Source organism: Girardinichthys multiradiatus, chromosome 14 (assembly GCF_021462225.1).
Source record: "Girardinichthys multiradiatus isolate DD_20200921_A chromosome 14, DD_fGirMul_XY1, whole genome shotgun sequence".
NCBI lineage: Eukaryota > Metazoa > Chordata > Actinopteri > Cyprinodontiformes > Goodeidae > Girardinichthys > Girardinichthys multiradiatus.
The window spans coordinates 8,347,535-8,363,106 of NC_061807.1; the positions used below are offsets into that span (position 1 = coordinate 8,347,535).

Below are 15,572 nucleotides of genomic sequence, written 5' to 3' on the forward strand. Positions count from 1 at the left end.
TCGAGACACCCAGAGGCATGCTGAAAAGGAATAGTTACCACCTTTCACACACTCCTGGAGCAACTGGAACATCTGTTGTTCCACCTGAAACTTATGCTGTTCCACACGAGACACTACCTGAAGATTCTCCACACACACATCTTCCAGATGAAGACCAGCAGGAGGTTACCCATCAGACTCCACCACCTGAGAGTCGAGTTTCACTGAGAAGTAGGAGACCCCCAGCCTATCTGGATGATTATGTTTGTTCATAGGAACTGAGTGAGTTTCCTGCATGGGGCAAAATAATCCCCACACTCAGATAGAGGATTTGGGCAGTCCACCCCTCCCTCTTAGTAGCTAAAGTTAAATGTTATAGAGATTACTTTAATGTTCTGAGATCTATATATATCTTAGTTCTGATGCTGGACTGTGACTGGAAAGAGATTTAAGTTTCCGCACTGTTAGTGTAAAATAGATAAATAAACAGTAATAACAAGTTAAGGTTCTAGCACATTCTGCTGTGAAAACAAAAATACTAGTAAGGTACTGAATTAATCTTGGGTATCCCACAGGATGTATCTTTCTGGTGTGTTATTTAACTTTACAAAGACCATGAATCATTGAAGTGTTTGTCTCTGTCCATCTAATGTAGACAGAAGCTGCAGACCTGGAGAAACACAGCTTAGAAAACACAAACATCTGATCTGAGATGTTTTTCTCATGTCAAGAACCAGGAAGCTGCTAGAAGTTCTGATCCAGAAACAAACAGACTCACCTGGTTCCACTCTCATATCAATGATGCTGATGAGGTTAGTGTCCAGATTATTTCCTCTCTGATCGACTCGACACTCATATCTTCCTGTATCATCAGTTGTCACGCTCTTCAGAACCAAAGACGCGTCACCATTCTCCACGTCCTTCAGATCCACCCGGTTCTTAAAGGATTGAGACTGATCCTCATGAGTAAAAGTCTTATTTTTGTAAGAAAGAACAGGTTTATCTAACCCAACATCAGTTCTGGTCCACTCTACATCTATAACAGTTTTGTTCTGATCTGCTCTACATGGCAGAATGAAGTCTTCTCCAGGTTCAGCTGTGATGATTCTCTGATCTGCAGGAGAGGAAACATCACAGAGCAGAGATGTTAAATATAATTATTTATATCAAAATTTCATAAATATGTTTCTTCTTGGACAGCTGTCCTCTCCGGTGTCGGATGCTGTGCAGCTTGGAGGATTTTTTCCAATACTTGGGAAGTGTATGTGTGTAATATAAACTATACAGTTCCTTCTCAAAATATTAGCATATTGTGATAAAGTTCATTATTTTCCATAATGTCATGATGAAAATTTAACATTCATATATTTTTAGATTCATTGCACAGTAACTGAAATATTTCAGGTCTTTTATTGTCTTAATACGGATGATTTTGGCATACAGCTCATGAAAACCCAAAATTCCTATCTCATAAAATTAGCATATTTCATCCGACCAATAAAAGAAAAGTGTTTTTAATACAAAAAACGTCAACCTTCAAATAATCATGTACAGTTATGCACTCAATACTTGGTCGGGAATCCTTTTTCAGAAATGACTGCTTCAATGCGGCGTGGCATGGAGGCAATCAGCCTGTGGCACTGCTGAGGTCTTATGGAGGCCCAGGATGCTTCGATAGCGGCCTTTAGCTCATCCAGAGTGTCGGGTCTTGAGTCTCTCAACGTTCTCTTCACAATATCCCACAGATTCTCTATGGGGTTCAGGTCAGGAGAGTTGGCAGGCCAATTGAGCACAGTGATACCATGGTCAGTAAACCATTTACCACTGGTTTTGGCACTGTGAGCAGGTGCCAGGTCGTGCTGAAAAATGAAATCTTCATCTCCATAAAGCTTTTCAGCAGATGGAAGCATGAAGTGCTCCAAAATCTCCTGATAGCTAGCTGCATTGACCCTGCCCTTGATAAAACACAGTGGACCAACACCAGCAGCTGACACGGCACCCCAGACCATCATTGACTGTGGGTACTTGACACTGGACTTCTGGCATTTTGGCATTTCCTTCTCCCCAGTCTTCCTCCAGACTCTGGCACCTTGATTTCCGAATGACATGCAGAATTTGCTTTCATCCGAAAAAAGTACTTTGGACCACTGAGCAACAGTCCAGTGCTGCTTCTCTGTAGCCCAGGTCAGGCGCTTCTGCCGCTGTTTCTGGTTTAAAAGTGGCTTGACCTGGGGAATGCGGCACCTGTAGCCCATTTCCTGCACACGCCTGTGCACGGTGGCTCTGGATGTTTCTACTCCAGACTCAGTCCACTGCTTCCGCAGGTCCCCCAAGGTCTGGAATCGGCCCTTCTCCACAATCTTCCTCAGGGTCCGGTCACCTCTTCTCGTTGTGCAGCGTTTTCTGCCACACTTTTTCCTTCCCACAAACTTCCCACTGAGGTGCCTTGATACAGCACTCTGGGAACAGCCTATTCGTTCAGAAATTTCTTTCTGTGTCTTACCCTCTTGCTTGAGGGTGTCAATAGTGGCCTTCTGGACAGCAGTCAGGTCGGCAGTCTTACCCATGATTGGGGTTTTGAGTGATGAACCAGGCTGGGAGTTTTAAAGGTCTCAGGAATCTTTTGCAGGTGTTTAGAGTTAACTCGTTGATTCAGATGATTAGGTTCATAGCTCATTTAGAGACCCTTTTAATGATATGCTAATTTTGTGAGATAGGAATTTTGGGTTTTCATGAGCTGTATGCCAAAATCATCCGTATTAAGACAATAAAAGACCTGAAATATTTCAGTTAGTGTGCAATGAATCTAAAATATATGAATGTTAAATTTTCATCATGACATTATGGAAAATAATGAACTTTATCACAATATGCTAATATTTTGAGAAGGACCTGTACATGTGTGTAATATAAACTATCTATGTGTGTAACTGGAATGTGTGGAAATAGGGGGGTCAAGCTTAGGGAGTGAAGCATAGAAGGGGCCTAGGGGAGTGAAAACTTAGGGGAGTGAGAAGTATAGAGAGTGCAAGGTCATAAATTAGAAGAGGACAGGGAAGGCCAGAGACAGTGGAGGATGAGTTGCATGTTACAATCAGAAGTATTCCTTATTTGGACTGTTATGTTATGTTATACATGTGTGACATGATATATGTATATGTTGAACAAACCCTTGAGACTGAATAAAACGAGCTGAAAGCAAGACTTGATTAGAGATGGGTTTGCAGCTGCTTGGCTCTCCATCTCTCACTCTGCAGAGGTGAACATAAAGTAGATTGTACTTGTGTTTTTTTCACTCTTTGAAACCTGTAACCAAATCAACGGACCCGGGGAAGCAGAGACGGCTTCAACAGAAGAGAGAAGACTCTGAGTTTTGTGTTAATTGCTTTTAGCTCAGTAGTAAAGCCGCACTCTTCCACAATCTGCTGTAAGACAAATGCTACAGGAGATCCTTCCTGCCCACAGCCATCAGCATCTACAACGGCTCTCTGAGGAAACCTGCAGAATATGAGCTATAACAACATTTAATTTCCCTTTGGAATTAATAAAGTATTTTTGAATTGAATTGAATGACAAATGTAAGCTGCTAGAAGTTCTGATCCAGAAACAAACAGACTCACCTGGTTCAACTATCAGACCAATGATCCTGATGAGGTTAGTTTCCAGATCATTTCCTCTCTGAACGACTCGACACACATATATTCCTGTATCATCAGTCGTCACGCTCTTCAGAATCAAAGACACGTCTCCTTTCTCCACGTCCACCAGATCCACCCGGTTCTTCAAGGATGGAGACAGATCCTCTGGATCAAAGCTATACCATCTGTTGAAAAAAACATGTTGATCTGACTCCAGATCAGTTCTTCTCCACTTTACATCTATAACAGGTTTGTTCTGATCTGCTCTACATGGCAGAGTGACGTCTTCTCCAGGTTTAACTGTGATGATTCTCTGACCTGCAGGAGAGGAAACATCACAGAGCAGAGATGTTAAAGCTGCACATTCAGAATAAGAAGACTAATAATTTACTGTCTAATGCTGCTTTACAAACAGACACTAGTTGATTAAAATATTATAATTATTGTCTATTTATAGCTGAAACCAGGTCTTAACCTTTTATGGCCCCCAGGCCACACCTGACCTTTGACCTCTCCCAGAGCAGAGGAGAGTAAAACCTCTCAGCTCCATCTCTGGCTGATTGATTGTTGCTTCTCTGATATAGGGTGTATTCACACTAGGAGAGTCCTTTGGTCCGCTTGTTTGTTTCAGACCACAAGCGGACCTTATTTTTTAGTTTGGTGCGGTTCGCTTCACATTGTTCTTTTTGCAAGTGAACAATTACTTCTAAACAAAGCCATGTGGGTGACGATCATTGCTCCCATTGGACAGAAATGATGGGGGGCGGGACAGAACACAGACCCAGAAATTGAGGAGAACAACTGCTGGCGTGCAGAACCTCTGTTCTGCTACTGGTGTCGCTGTTACAGCTGCAGTATCACTGATGGTCAATAGCAGCTCATTCAACAGAGATTTCGGGACGTTCTATTTATAATTTTGCAGCGGCGTCGGGAGAATGCGTCCTTCCAGCCAAAGGAGACGATGTGCTCTGCAGGCCCTATCTTTCAGCATGGAAACGGAATATAGGAAACTGATATATAGAATCATCACAAATAGAGGGATATATTCTAAGCCTTCGTTTCTTGTATTTTTGATGATTATGAGTTACAAGAAAACCCAGAATTCATCATCTAATGTTCAGGGGTGGCTTGACATGAGGAATGTGACATTTGTAGCCCATGTCTAGTATTTGTCTGTGTGGCGGCTCTTGATGCACCGACTCCAGCCTCAGTCCACTCCTTGAATGGATTTCGCTTGACAATCCTCTTAAGGCTGCGCTTCTCTCTGTTGCTGGTGCACCTTGTCCTACCACACTTCTTCCTTCCATTCAATTTTCTGTTAATATGTTTGGATACAGTACTCTGAACAACCAGCTTCTTCAGAAATGACCTTTGGAAAAGACAATTAAGTCTTTTCCAGCAGATGGTTTGGGGTCAAATTCTATCAAGCCTTTTATGAAAAGTTGACACCAATTATAATTAGGATGATCAACGGATCAGCAGCAAGACAGTTATTGCCTCCTTCGCTTTATGAAGCAAATTTTTGTTTAATAGCAAAGAAAGATAAAGATCCAAATGATCCAGCAAACTATAGGCTGATCTTTTTGTTAAATCTTGATCACCAGATGATAACTAAAACCTTAGCTCTTCGTTTAACCAAAATAATATAGTTAGTAATGAATCCTGACCAATGTGGTTCTGAACCAGGTAGATTTTCTTTTTGGAACGTACGCAGACTATTAAATGTGCTTCACTCGGATTACAAGGGGAAATGTCAAGCAGCAATCTGAACACTGGATGCACAAAAAGCCTTTGATTTGATTGAATGGCCGTATTTGTTTGAAGTACTGTCTAGATTTGGTTTTGGCTTAAATTTTATAAATTGGGTCAGAACAATTTACTCAACACCAAAGTCTTTTGTTATCTCAAACAACATTTCATCAGCTCCATTCAATCTACATCAAGGTGTAAGACAAGGCGACTGCTTGTTCCCTTTATTATTGAATTTAGCTTCAGAACCGCTTGTGATGGGGATAAGAAATCACCCCTACATAAAAGGGATTAATATTGGCCTGGCAGATTGTCTTGTATCACTATATGCTGATAATATGATTTTCATCCTAAGTAATCCTGAGGAGGGAATCCTGTGTCTTTTGCAATATTTGGAAAATTGGATTAATTTCTGGTTTTAATATTATTTGGTCTAAAAGTGAACTAATGTTTTTAGGGAATGTTAGATTAATATCAAACTGTTCTCTTAACGTTGTATGACATAGCATTACATATTTAGGGTTGAAAATAACAATAAATATAGATTTAGATGTAATTTTGTGGAAAGTGTAGATAACCTAAAACGTAAGGAATCATATTGGTGGACTCTACCACTCTCAATGATAGGTAGAGCCGATGCAATCAAGATGATGGCTTTACCAAAATGTATATATTTATTTCCAGATTTGCCAATATTGATTCCAGCTGGACATTTTAAGAGCTTAGAGAAAATTATTTTAGAGGTTATACGGGGATACAAAAAACATAGAATCTCAAAAAAGCATCTGTACAGACCAACCAATGAGGGTGGTTTGGGTCTCCCAGTATTCCCACATCACTATTGGGTCGCCAACATTGGAGCATTTACCTCAGACCAGAGCAACCATCCAGTAGTCTATGCGCCACCCACTGACTTTGATGGATGTATGACGAAATAAATTACTGATGAATAGTGCACAGGAACATGAAACAATTTATTAAATCATGAAATAATTAAATATCTTTAAAATTAAATCAATATTTTTATCTGAGGCACATTATATATTCATTACATGTGTTTATTTATTTCTTAATTTCATTAATTAATGACAAATGTAAGTAATAAGAATAACTGTATAATAAATGAATTATAATATGGCACTGTTCATCTTCCATACAAAACAAAAAAGATTTTTTTCTCTCCAATTGCCTAATAAAGCTGGTTAATAAAACAGGTCTGAATTTAATCTCTACATACAGCGGGTTACAGTGAGACAAACCGACGGAGTAATATTATTCTAGAATTACTCCGCTCTAGGTGGCAGCATGTTGGAGTAGCTCTGTTACTTTATTCTGATAAATTCTCTTTCCTCCTTTTGTGGATGAATATTGATCTTTTTGCACGATTCTTCTCTTCACTGTTGGATGCTGAGCTGCTGAAAGGATTTTTGCTGATTTATTTTTACGTTTGGACATTTGTCATGATGCGTAACCATAGCAACAAGGTCTTTCTTTTGTTCAGTCTTTACAAATGGGAGCAGCTGATTAATATCTAAAAGCTGAAATAATACCTCAACTACAACCCCAACGTTGAAAAGGAGGCGCCGGTTTCAGACACCCCAATGTGTTTGTGGTAATATCTGCTGATTTTAACCATGCTTCACTCTCTGCTACACTTCCAACGTGTCTGAAACTTGGAGATTTTCTAAGTTATTTGCAACAAAAATGCTATAAGTCCTCTAAGGAGAAACAATCAGGTAGAAATGAGTTTTATCCTTCATGTTGGTGTGTTGAAAGCTTCTCACAGGTTGTCCTGGATGATCACACTTTTATGGTCCTGTCATGATGTTCTCACCTTCAGCTTCTGATAATGGAGGTGGGTTCAGTTTGATGATGAATATTTCTGTCTTCTACGGCGCAGAAAAACAGGAACAACAGCAGAACCAGATCAAAAATCAGTCCATTCCTGTTCCCTCCATCTTCTTTGTTCCCTGCAGAACAGAACCAGGTGTGATTCTGATCTGTCCGGTAGGAGGTGACTGATGATCTGCTCTCTGATCTCAGACCAGCTGCTTTCTACAGAGTCTCATCAACACTGCAGGTATCTCGTAGAAGAACACGTCCACCGGTTCCCAGGCAGCATGGAGGCAGATGAGTGAAGCAGACAAGAATTGACTCCATTTTAAGAAGATTTGAACTTGTCTGCATCTTTCTGGAATCAGTCAAATTTGACTCTAAAATGTTCTTTGAAAAGCATCTCAGCACCAGCTGCCTGGACTGGCCAACTAGACTTGATCCATTCCTGAAATGTGGTCCAGGGGCCACAAAATCCATCCTAGGGCCACAAATGGCCGCTGAGCTACAGTTTGGGACCCCTGCCATGACCTCTATGAAACAATCTGAGATTAATGCTGTTTTGGTCTCATTTTATTCTTCAGGGGATGTCATCCACATAAACAGCCCAACTTTCAGAGCCAACAGTGGAACCAACAGCCTGGTGGGTCAGAAGGTTCTGGGACGTCCCGGTCCGGTTTCAAAGCTGGAAAGTGCAGATTTCTAACCCTCTCCTAGTTTCTAACATTAACAGGTGGAGATATGATGATTTTTAGCCTGATAATAAACATAAATATTTCTCCAGGTGTAAAAGTTGGATGGATGAGATGGACAGGTCTGACATGTCTTTAGATGTTTCCATCAGTAGAATCAGATCATATTGATTCAATCATCTTCCTTCACTTCATTTGGTTCTAGTTGATGTTTGATTGATTGATTTTCTAGAGCTGCAGCTGATGAGGTAAAAACACCAACAGATTTACAGTTTTACAGGAAATATTTGCTTCTAGTTTTACTTCATTTCAACGTTACCTTCATCTTCATATCTGCAACCATTGTTGACTTTTTCTGATTCTAAAACAGGTAATTGATCATTTTTGTGGTTTTTATTGTAATAAATAGTATTTTTAAATTCAGATGAGATGATTTCAGAGTTTCTTTGAGCCTGATGTGTTTAGAAAGTAGATTTAGGTGAAAATGAACCATCAGATCTCAGTTCTGTTGGACATGAAGACCATGAATCATTGAAGTGTTTGTCTCTGTCCATCTAATGCAGACAGAAGCTGCAGACCTGGAGAAACACAGCTTAGAAAACACAAACATCTGATCTGAGATGTTTCTCTCATGTCAAGAACCAGGAAGCTGCTAGAAGTTCTGATCCAGAAACAAACAGACTCACCTCGAACTATCAGATCAATGATGCTGATGAGGTTAGTGTCCAGATTATTTCCTCTCTGAGCGACTCGACACACATATGTTCCTGTATCATCAGTCGTCACGTTCTTCAGAACCAAAGACACGTCTCCATTCTTCACGTCCTTCAAATCCACCCGGTTTTTCAAGAATGGAGACAGATGGTGTAGATAAAAGCTATACGGGCTGTACACAAAAACATGTTGATCTGACTCCAGATCAGTTCTTCTCCACTTTACATCTATAACAGGTTTGTTCTGATCTGCTCTACATGTCAGAGTGACGTCTTCTCCAGGTTTAACTGTGATGATTCTCTGATCTGCAGGAGAGGAAACATCACAGAGCAGAGATGTTAAAGCTGCACATTCAGAATAAGAAGACTAATAATTTACTGTCTAATGCTGCTTTACAAACAGACACTAGTTGATTAAAATATTATAATTATTGTCTATTTATAGCTGGAACCAGGTCTTAACCTTTTATGGCCCCCAGGCCACAACTGACCTTTGACCTCTCCCAGAGCAGAGGAGAGTAAAACCTCTCAGCTCCATCTCTGGCTGATTGATTGTTGCTTCTCTGATATAGGGTGTATTCACACTAGGAGAGTCCTTTGGTCCGCTTGTTTGTTTCAGACCACAAGCGGACCTTATTTTTTAGTTTGGTGCGGTTCGCTTCACATTGTTCGTTTTGCAAGTGAACAATTACTTCTAAACAAAGCCATGTGGGTGACTATCATTGCTCCCATTGGACAGAAATGATGGGGGCGGGACAGAACACAGACCCAGAAATTGAGGAGAACAACTGCTGGCGTGCAGAACCTCTGTTCTGCTACTGGTGGCGCTGTTACAGCTGCAATATCACTGATGGTCAATAGCAGCTCATTCAACACAGATTTTGGGACGTTCTATTTATAATTTTGCAGCGGCGTCGGGAGAATGCGTCCTTCCAGCCAAAGGAGACGATGTGCTCTGCGGGCCCTATCTTTCAGCATGCCGGTAGCAGCGTTGCTTAGCAACATACAGCTGATCCTGTATGATTTAAGTAGAACGTACAACTTTGCTACCGGTTACGGTTGTCGGAGTCTGAGAGTTGTTGTTTTTTGCCTGCTGCTTAGTTACTCACCACTAGATGCCGCCAGGATTCCCTGGTTTGGAGGGTAGCAAGTGTTCCTCATCAGCATTCATCTGGAGGAGTATAAGAAGGTGGAGCTGTCAGCACTCCAGTGCCTGAGTGTTTGCCTTTGTGGTAACTTCATCTGGCCAAGCCTCAAAGTTTGTATTCTTGCTGAAGCTCGCAGTAATTAACCTTTTGTGTGCTCCTTCTTAGGTGACTTCAAGTCCATGCCTCAAAGCTCCTGCTACTTTGAGCCCTGGCTGAAAGTCTCTGCTTTCCATCCTGCGACAGTCGAAGTTCCCAAGCTTCCAAGTAATCTACCTGGATCAAGTACTGGCTGACAGCTCAAAGCCTTCGTCGTCCTTCAAGCGAACGCTGCTCACCCCCCTCCTATTTACAATCCACATCCAGCTTCTGGAAACCTCACCAGGTAACCAAACTTACAAATTCAAACTGTTAAGATCTTACATGAAACCTACTCCTGAGAAACTCACCACCACCACTGGCTCAAAGACTCAGCAGCAGTTTCACCGCTCTCCCTGGCTCCACAACGTTCTCCCTCATCAAAACTCATCCTCTTCTCCAGTAAGCAAACTAAAGTAATTTTCTATTGCTTCCAAAAAACTTCAAATAACTTACCCCTTTCGTCTCTCCCGTACAGTCTGGTGTCTCGAGCTCCGGTTCCAGTTCCATTATTCTTTATTGAAGAAATAAACGTGTTAAACTTTTCTCCTGCCTCCTGAGTGTCTCTCTGCATGTGGGTCAAAAATATTAAATGAACGATGACAGAACACTTAGGCCAATTTGATCCAGCAGAGGCACCCAGGAGGACTCTAGCTGAACATACCCATCAAATTCAGTCTCATGGATCAACAACCTACTGGAACAACAACGTCTCTCGAATCAACAGTTGGATCAGATGGTTCCCTGCTACAACACGCTCTAAGTATCCGGACATCCCAAGCACCAGAGGGAGCTGTCGAGCCCTTGGTCTCGTCCCCGAGCTCGTAGCAACATCCGTATCAACGTGACGTCACTTCCCCTAACCCAGAGAAATTTTCACTTACAACAGTAGTTGTATATGTTTCACATATTTGACGTCTTGGCAAATGTGATGAATGACTCAATCGACAGATTGTCAGAAACACAACTGATAATAGATCAAACTTCATTAAAGCATTCAGAGTATTTGGAGAGTATGAAAACAATGTTAGTGCTGAGGAGGTAACCGATGAAAATCCAACACAAGATGATCATGATGAAGATAAAGAGGTGAAATTCATTGATGCTGGCACCATTATGACTGTAGATGATGGTCTCCAGTACCAACTTCCAAAGCATCATCGGTGCTGTAACGGCTATCAAATTCCATCCGTTTTTAGTCGCTTCTGATCCAGATCCTAACGCGCTCGTAAGCTAATGTCCGGACTGGGAGAAGTTTGGGAATACTCCCATTTATTGAATACAAGTTGAGTATTGAATGAAATCCAAAATCCAGGGTGGTGGTTTATGGCAGCATGCAAAGATGGCAATTATGGTCAATAGGTGGATATGATGAAGCCAAACCAGTATACAAAAGAGAGCGGTAAAAAACCGTATGACCTCCACACACCCTAACACCTTTTGCCCTCTAACCCTGACACCTAAATAGTATTTCCCCACACCGCCACCAGTGGTGGAGTAAAATATAGGTCATAGTGTCAATTCACATATAAACCAAACACTGCCACCAAACAAGCAGAATTATGAAAACTAATTAAGACAAACCCAAACTATGCCCAAACACCAAAAACCTCAAATGGCTCCTATACACCGGCCCCAATTGTGTAGACAGCACAATTCAACAAACACCAAAAAGGAGCCACAAAGATGTATAGTCCCAAAGATCTTCCCTTTTCTTCTCTTGCTTCAAAGGGCTTCTTGAAGGAGGATAATTTTGGATATGGGCCTTTCTAACTGGCCCGTCTTCGTCCTCATCTGTACGGAACGAACCAGTCCGTTTGTATCTGGATAAGTATTTGTAATTCTTCCCAAAATCCAGGAACCACGAGGAGCAGTGTGATCCACGACAACCACGATGTCACCAACAGTAAAATTTATTCGAGGCTTAGTCCACTTCTGCCTCTCCTGCAGCAAAGGTAAATATTCCTTTGTACATCTTTTCCAGAACAGGTCCGAGAGGTACTGCATCTGCCTCCAAAGTCTTCTGAGGTAAACATCACTTTCTTGATAGGTACCAGGAGCAAGAGTATGTCTTCCTTTGAGCAGCAAAATGTGATTTGGAGTTAGAGCCTCCAAGTCATTTGCATCATCTGAAACCTTTGTAGGACGATCATTGAGGATGGCTTCTACTTCACAAAGAATTGTCTGAAGACTTTCATCATCCAAGGTCTGTTGGTGAAGGACAGAAAATAACACCTTTCTGACCATTCTGATGAGCCGTTTCCACACGCCTCCATGATGAGATGCGGCAGGTATGTTAAAAATCCAGTCGATCTCCTTTGCCAATAGAGTTTGGCGGATTTTTGAATGATCTATAGCTGCCAAAGCCTCTCTCAGTTCACGCTCTGCACCAACAAAATTGGTGCCATTGTCTGATCTTATTTGACATACAGGTCCACTTTGGCACACAAAACGTCTAATGGTATTAATATAGGAGTCAGTTGTTAATGAATGAACTACCTCTAAATGTACAGCTCGACTGGCCATGCATGTAAAAATAACAGCATATTTCTTAACCATTGCACGCCCTCTCTTGACCTCAATGGGCCCAAAATAATCCACACCTACATTAGTAAAAGGTGAGAAATTTGGGCAGACTCGTTCTGGTGGCATATCTGCCATTTTCTGTTCTGCTGGTTGTCCTCTGTAGCGTCTGCACACAATACATTCTGATAATATTTTTCTGCAGGCTGAGTGGGCACTGGCAATCCAGTATCTTTCTCTGAGGGCTGAAAGCATATGATTTCTTCCTGCATGTCCCAGCTGCTGATGTCGGTCTTGCAGGATACGTTTGGACACATGCTGGCCTTTAGAGAGGATAACAGGATGTTTCTGTTCCTGAGATAGGGCCGAACGACTAAGCCTACCACCCACTCTCACTAAACCTTGCTGTGATACTGGATCAAGCCTGTAGGTATTGCTCGTTTTCTTTACAACAAATGCTCCACTCTGCAGATCTCTAATTTATTCTCTAAAGCTTGCCTGCTGGTTGTAGCAGATGATGGCAATCTCTGCTCTGGAGATGTCTTTTACTGAAAGAGTTTGTGTAAAAACAGCATCTCTATTCTTTCTCATCTCCTCTTCAATCCACTCCGAAGCTCTAGAAGAGTCAGTACAGGAAAGAACATCCATCAACTCTTTCCTCTTCCTACTCAAGCTCCGCAGAATGTCCTTCAACTTGAGCAACCAAGCAACAGAAGTTTTAAGTATGGCCCAGCTTGAAAAATAATGCACGAACCTGGGGGTGGAATCCTTTGGCTGTGTGTCAGTCGCATTTACCAGAACATCCCTGTTCACCTCTGGGTCCTCAGAACAAACAGGCTGGGATTCAAAAGGCTTTGGCGACTCCTGTTCTGGACTTCTAAGAAAGTCAGGGCCATTTATCCACCTCTGACAGGCCATAAAGTTTTCTGCAGTCAGACCTCTAGAGGCTTCATCTGCTGGATTGGACTTGGAGTTGATGTACCTCCACTGAAATACATCTGTAGCCTCTCTTATTGCAGCCACTCTATTTGCAACAAAGGTGTGAAATCGTTTGATGTTATTATTTATGTATCTCGGCGCTGTCTGACTATCTGTTCAAAAGCATGAACTATTCAGCTGAATAGAGAGCTCCTTCTTCAACATCCTATCCACCTTGACCGCCAACACAGCAGCAGTGAGATCAAGACAAGGAATTGTCGTCTGCTTTAAAGGAGCCACTCTAGCCTTTCCAAGCATGACTGCCAGGTGCACATTTCCTCTTTCATCGTGCAGCCTTAGGTAAGACACTGTCCCATATCCATGGTCACTGGCATCTGCAAAATGATGCAACTGGGCCTGTAGGTGTCCTTTAAAACTGCTGGGCCTGATGCACCGCTTCACTTTAAACTCTGCAAGCTCAAAGGTGAACATATCATTTTCTGCACTCCAGCTGAGGCCCAAAGCTTTCTCCATAGGCAAGTTGTCTTGTTCTAGGTGAAGCTCTTTCGTTGTTTTAGAGCGCTTTTCCTCTGGAATGGATAACAACACTGCTCGGCGGTTACTTGTCCATTTCAACAACTGAAATCCTAACTTTGAGCACAGATCGATGAGGTGTGCCACCAACTGCACTGCCTCTTGCTCTGTGGCCACAGACTTCAGGCAGTTGTCCATATAAAAGTTGTTGTAAATGGTGTCAATCACCTGCTTGTTATAACTGTGTGTATGATCTGCTGCTGTCTTTCTTAGAGCATAATTAGCACAGTTTGGTGATGAGACAGCACCAAAGATGTGGACTGTCATTCTATATTCAGTTAGTCTGAATGAGGTGTTTCCTGACGGCCACCACAAGAAACGGAAAGGGTCCAAATGTTTCTCTGACACCATCACCTGATGAAACTAGCCTTGATGTCTGTCATCAGTGCAATTTTCTCCTCTTTGAATTGAGTCAATATACCAAAGAGGGAATTGGTTAAATCTGGCCCCTGCAGCTGCTGGTTATTCAACAAGGTGCCCTTATAGCTCGCCCCACAATCAAACACCACTCACAAGGTCCTCTTCCTCGGGTGGTAGACTCCATGATGGGGCAGGTACCACACATCTCCATCCTTAGGTTCCAATTGGTTATGAGGAACAACTACAGCATAGCCTTTGTCAATCAAGTCAGTAACAAATGTTGTATATTCCTCCTTATATTCCTCCTTATAGGCCTTATTCCTCTGCGTTGCTCCACAATACACCGGTTATTGGGCATGATTATGTCTTAATAAAAGGCAGGTCCAATCAATAATGTCCATTTTGCATGCAAGTTGATCGCTCCATTATTTCCATGAACCTCTTGTCCTCAATCGACATTTCGTGCTCCTCTTCCAGTGCCTTCTCATTGAACTCCATGTTGTATTGAGACATCAACAGCTCCTCTAGTTTAATGATGAAGATTTGATTAATATAAACAGTTGGACAGCTTCTCTGACCATAATTTCCACTTCTTAAAGGCACGTTTATGACCCATCCTAATAGGGTCCTCACAGCATATGGTCCATCACCTTTGCTGTTAATGATCTCCCATGGCTCCATGAGTTTTGGTGCATTCATCCCAATCAAAAGCCCAACGTCAGCATCCAATTCTGGGATCTTGACAGTTTTGAGATATTCCAAATCCTCAATATCTCGCTGATGTCGAATGTTGGTCTTTGAAACAGGAATGGTTTCTTGCGTGTAAACCTCTGGGAGCTCCATGAAATTGTTTTCTCCCAGCTCAGAAATCTCCTGTCCATTTACACAGTAACTAGGCACCAGCTTCTCCTGACCCATGGTACGCAGGAGAATATTAGTCTTTGTGCCTTGTAGGTTCAGCTGGTTCATGAGCGTGCTGGTAATGAAAGTGGCTGTACTCCCAGGATCTAAGAAGGCATAGGTCTGCAGCACCTTATCTCCTTTCTTAGACTTAATTTTGACTGGAACAATGGAGAGGGTACAATCATGGTTTCCGGCCCCAGTACAAACACCAGCCTGGTGAGACACAAATGCACTGCTTATTGATGGTTCTTTATTGTCTAAATGCAGAAGGGTGGGATGTTTTAAATGGCATTTGTCACAGGTGAGACGACTCCTACACTCCTTACTCATGTGGCCTACTTTCAGGCATCCAAAACATGCTCCTTTTCCTTTTAGGAATCCTATTTT

General features: G+C 42.0%; 1 long non-coding RNA gene across 4 annotated transcripts; it reads left to right on the top strand.

Moving 5' to 3' along the window:
• Window positions 1-6,675: 6,675 nt before the first annotated feature.
• Window positions 6,676-10,420, top strand: LOC124880648. Of its 4 annotated transcripts, none has more exons than XR_007041408.1 (8): window positions 6,676-6,978; window positions 7,143-7,221; window positions 7,343-7,446; window positions 8,455-8,608; window positions 9,514-9,621; window positions 9,706-10,134; window positions 10,218-10,289; window positions 10,366-10,420. It is a non-coding gene; the product is annotated as an uncharacterized LOC124880648 (long non-coding RNA). The 4 variants fall into 4 exon arrangements; XR_007041406.1 differs by having other exon boundaries at window positions 9,706-9,836; window positions 9,918-10,289; XR_007041405.1 differs by having other exon boundaries at window positions 9,706-10,289.
• The last annotated feature ends 5,152 nt before the right edge of the window (window positions 10,421-15,572 follow it).